Source organism: Oncorhynchus clarkii, chromosome 1 (genome assembly GCF_045791955.1).
Source record: "Oncorhynchus clarkii lewisi isolate Uvic-CL-2024 chromosome 1, UVic_Ocla_1.0, whole genome shotgun sequence".
Taxonomy (NCBI): Eukaryota; Metazoa; Chordata; class Actinopteri; order Salmoniformes; family Salmonidae; genus Oncorhynchus; species Oncorhynchus clarkii.
The window spans coordinates 70,611,706-70,617,019 of record NC_092147.1 but is presented as its reverse complement, the minus strand read 5'-3'; positions in this window follow the sequence as shown (position 1 = coordinate 70,617,019).

The window sequence follows — 5,314 nt, the reverse complement described above, 5'->3', positions numbered from 1 at the left end:
GAGTGGATGAGCGAGAAAGTCTGGTAGTATTTATGTTTGTACGGACAAACTGGTGTGTCAGGGACAAGGCACACAGGCAACTGACTACTTCCTGATCCACATAGACATCACTTCTTTAACTCATTCTGTTTTATGGACATAATGCAACCAGTGCAAGACCTTGTGTGTTTAACAGGCGTTGATGGGGTGTTGAGAAAAGGAGCCTTGCATATTTCTCCTTCCTCCATGTAAATTATCAATGGTTCAGTCCAGTACAATTCTTGTGGAGTTCCCAAGACCCCTACAGTTCTTACATACCATCTGGTCATAGGTGGAGCCAGGATTTATCCTGGTGCACCTAAGCAAGTACAGTGGGCTCCAGTGTCAATTAAGAATGGGATAGTTCTTTCATGTACCTGAAGTTTGATTATTGGGTCCTTTTCCCATCTTCGAATATGTACTGGGATACCGGAGGAAAGGGTCTGGGCCTCTTCATTCCTGATCACCAGGAAAATAGGAACTGTTGGTGTTATTTTTCCTTGTTGCCAGACACCTCCTCTTCCCCCTCTCTGTGGTTGATTTCCTCCTCATCCTCCTTAGTGGCCAGGACCGGACTGGTAACCACCTTGTGCCCGCTGGGGAGGTCCTCCATAGGTTTGGGGTTGCTGCTGATACCCACCTTGTTGTTGGTATCCTCCTGTTTCCTCCTCTGAAATTTCCTCTCCCTCTTCGGTTCACTCCAGGTGTTATTACCCATCCTTGATATTGAGGATTTTGTGGACATTGGTTCCTCATGTGTCCAAATTGTCCACACCCCCAGCATTGCATAGATGGCATTCTGGGTGATGGTGGGCCACATGGTTGTGGGTTTCCATAGGTCTGAGAGGGAAATTGTACAAAAGGCACAATGGGCTGTGGTTGCGGCGCAGGTCCACTTGGGGTTGCTGTAGGAGCAGGAGTGTTCATCATCACCATGTCAGGCTCACCTCCTTTATTCCTCTTCTCCAATTGAGCCAATTAGGCCTTTTTTACTGCACCATCAAGCCCCAATTTTCCTGATTTCTTTGCTTGTTTATCACAAAGCCAGTTCTGGCAGTGGTGTCTCATATAATCATTGTGTTCCCCACCCACCTTTCTATCCCAGCCCACGACATCCCTCAGTTATACTGTACTTTTTCTGGAAGGATGCGGCAGGTTCTGTCATCAAACATGTTCTCGGTGGCTTCAGAATGGTCATGGCGCTCTCCCAATTCCTCAAGCCATATCTGTTTCAGGTTATCTATCCAATCTCTGAAATCTGAGTTGGGTCCAAATTTATAGTCAGATAGTCTACTCATGTCTCACATGGTAGGGAAAATATATCTCAAGCAGTCCCATAGGTGTTGTCTGCACTGGCTTAACTCCTATCACCTCTCTTGGTTAGGGGGCAGTATTTTGAAGCCCGGATGAAAAGCGTGCCCAAAGTAACTGCCTGTTACTCAGGCCAAGAAGCTAGGATATGCATATAATTGGTAGATTTGGATAGGAAACATTCTAACACTCTAGTTTCTAAAACTGTTAAAATTATGTCTGAGTATAACAGAACTGATATGACAGGCGAAACCCCGAGGACAAACAGGACAGTGGTAGGCTGAATTTTTATTTTGGGGGGTGGGGGGGGGGCCCACAAAAATTCAGCCTACCACCCCCCAAAAGAAAAATTCAGCCTACCACTGTTTTCAATGGTTATCACTTTTATTGTAAGGCCAAGTCCTCCCAGATTACAGTTTCAAGGGCTTCCACTAGATGGCAAGAGTCTTTAGAAAGAGTTTCAGGCTGTTTTTTGGAAAAATGAGCCAGAAATTGTCATTTTTCTAGGTGGCTCCCATTTTGACTGTAGCGTTTCCAAGTGCGTGGAAGAGAGCACGTTCTTTGGTATTTTCCTCCGGTAAAGACAATAACGATTCTCCGTCTTAAATTGTATCTTTTCTTTACATATTAGGATACTTAAGGTTTGATTATAAACGTTGTTTGACTTGTTTGGAACAGTTTATTGGTAATGTTTGGGATTCATTTTGTATGCATTTTGATGGAGGGAAACTGGGTAAATTATTGCCTGAAGCGCGCCAGCTAAACTGAGTTTTTATGGATATAAAGAAGGACATTATCGAACAAAAGGACCATTTATGATGTAACTGGGACCTTTTGGAGTGGCAACAGAAGAAGATCATCAAAGGTAAGGCATTTTTTATATCGCTATTTCTGACTTTCGTGTCACATCTGCTTGGTTGAAATATGCTTTTCATGTGTTTGTATGCTGGGCGCTGTCCTCAGATAATCACATGGTGTGCTTTCGCCGTAAAGCCTTTTTAAAATCTGACACAGCGGCTGGATTAACAAGAAGTTAAGCTTCTTTATTTTGATGTATTACATTTGTGATTTTATGAAAGTTAAATATTTATAATACTGTAGTATTATAAATACTACAATACTACAATTGTTCTAGAGTATGAAAGTCAGATATCACCTTTTAGGTTGATGATAGTTGAAGTATCACGAGCTGTCTGTCAGTGATAAATCAAGTAGCACTATCACACCTTTCCATTGAAAGCATGCTTCTTATATACTCTTTCTTCAGGACCAAGTCAACCCATGCTCTGAGGCACATTCTAATCTTGCGGCTAGCTATTCCTGTAAAGGGTCAGTTTGACATGTCGCACTGGCACATCACACCGACACATTTTTAGATGAGGCAAGCTGTCACTGTGAAAGTGTCACTGTGAAATGCCACTGTGAAACTATCACCAGTGACAGTGTATATGCATCCTTTTATCCCAAATCTTGCATCAGGTTAACCCAGTCACATTCTACTGTTGGTTTAGCTTTTTCTTGTTTTGTCGATGACTCGCCTTCTTCCTCATCTGGGGGCGGTACTTGAACGTAAGGTACCTCATTGAACCACTTAAGAGGCGGAGCCGGTGGTGAAGGTGTGTGCGGACCCAGCAAAGGAGGTGTCCTCAGAGTCCTTTTTTGTGCTACCGCATCACCCTCTCCAGGGCTTTGAGGACTCCTCTCCGGGTCCCTTTTCTTTGCCTTTTTGTCATATTTGTTTGTTTCACTAATGACAACTGACCCTAACATGAATCCATCCCAATTTAACACCACTCCTATTAACCATTTTAGATCAGCTTGATAAACATATCTCTGAAGCACATGCATACTATTCTTCATTACTGTTTGTCACTGAGCGTCCCATTTTTGCTATCTCTATAAACTCTACATCTTATCTCCATGGCTCCATGGGACTACACCAAAACATTTCCCCACCTGCTCTGTGTCCAGGCAATTTACAAAAGCAAGTTGTGCACAATGATTTCCTTCCTCGAGCTCCCCCACCTGGGTGGCTAATTACTTCAGTGGTTATTCTCATACATTTACTACATGCGTTGAAGTGGCCTCCTGCCATCTCTTGGGAAGGTCCAGCCTGTATAATACACTCCTCTCGTTAAACCCTTCATACTTCATACTACTTTCCCAGTAAACGGATCCCAGGGAACTACTGCTCCATTATGTCTGAGCGTTAATTCCATGGGTATTACGTCCTTAATTAATACCCCATTTTGATTAACAAACACATTTTGCATTGGCCAGCTTTGGGCCCTGGTCAAACACCTCCAGCAACAGCTTTCTGTTGTGTTTCCCTTTAAACTAAGGTGTCCATGTAAGTATCCCGCTACCTTTATCCCACAACTACCGCACTTATCTAACCTACCCCCCCATGCTTTTCCACAACAACACTTCCCCCTGATACATATTCCCTGATGGTCTAACCCATCCTCTGCATGAGGGGTGTTTCCTGTAAAAGTTCTCTATTTGAAACAGGTTTGATCCCCTATATCCTCTAGATATGGGCAGGTCTGATTTCCACTACTCCCTTCTTCATCCTCCACTCTTTCTTCTTCATGTTATGTTTTGGGAAAGCAGGGGGTTAGTCTCGACTTTTTCTCCATGTCTTCCTGTTCCTGGGGGGCGGACTGTCTTCACTAGGCCCCCTTAAAGCCTTTCTGTAGATTAAAACATACTTTACTTAGCTCTTCAGCCAGCAATACTGCTTCTTCCACTCTTTTGGACAGAACTTCCTCACCCCTCTTCTTTCTCCCTCTGTGCTGGTCCTTCTCATAATCCCTAGCCTTTCTCTCTACCTTTGGATTCTGAGCCTCTCCCTCTGGGGGAGTCTCTTGCTTCTTCCCTTGTTCTGCCCTTGAGTGCTAGCAGAGGCCTCCAGCAGGTGCCATTCACCTCCCAACCATCCTTCTACCCTGAGTATCTCTGCCTTTTGCCACATTCTCTGTTCTACATAGGTCATATCCGGGGTTAGAACATGAAGCCTCACCCTTGAGACAGACTGATGTCTTCTGAGTCCTTCCACTGGACATCCGTCTGTGTTTACTAACTCCCACCTGTTACAGTCTAGTCGTACCCATTCCTTCTCTCCCCTTGCCAGTGAGTGTCTGGTAAATCTGCCATCCTTTTGGTTTTTTAAATCCCTCCTGTCTAAGTAACTCCTCCTTACTTTTTTTAGACCAAAGGTTCTCTGTGTCTGACTCTAAGTCTAAGACAGCCTGTGTTGACAGGTGATTCTGATTATCAGTAGTTATCTCCCGTGTCCCCCCCATCTCAAACCCTAGAGGTCCGTATCTAAAACTGGCCTTATGTACTGGCCAATCGTCATCGGCTTGATACACTATTTGTTTTGCCGGGTCTCCCCTGAGCCATACTGTGGCTACATTCTCTCTCCCCAGTACTTGTCTCCCTGGTCCGTAGCTGGTGATTACCCCTGGGTAACTATTTCTATTGCCTATTCTATCTTGCCTATTTATCTGATACGCTTGCTCTGGTTTTATGCAGTTCAGGCACACCCAGGTGCTCTGGGATAAGACCACGCCGTCCAACCCATAGTCTTTTAACGGCTGTGGTGCCAATGATCCCCAATTTCCACAGCTCACTAACAGCTTCACAATCATCTCCTTAGTTTTGTTGACGTTGAGTGTGAGGTTATTTTCCTGACACCACACTCCGAGGGCCCTCACCTCCTCCCTGTAGGCCGTCTCGTCGTTGTTGGTAATCAAGCCTACCACTGTTGTGTCGTCCGCAAACTTGATGATTGAGTTGGAGATTGAATTGGAGTGGGTCTAGGGTGTCAGGTAGGGTGGAGGTGATATGGTCCTTGACTAGTCTCTCAAAGCACTTCATGATGACGAAAGTGAGTGCTACGGGGCGGTAGTCGTTTAGCTCAGTTACCTTAGCTTTCTTGGGAACAGGAACAATGGTGGCCCTCTTGAAGCATGTGGGAACA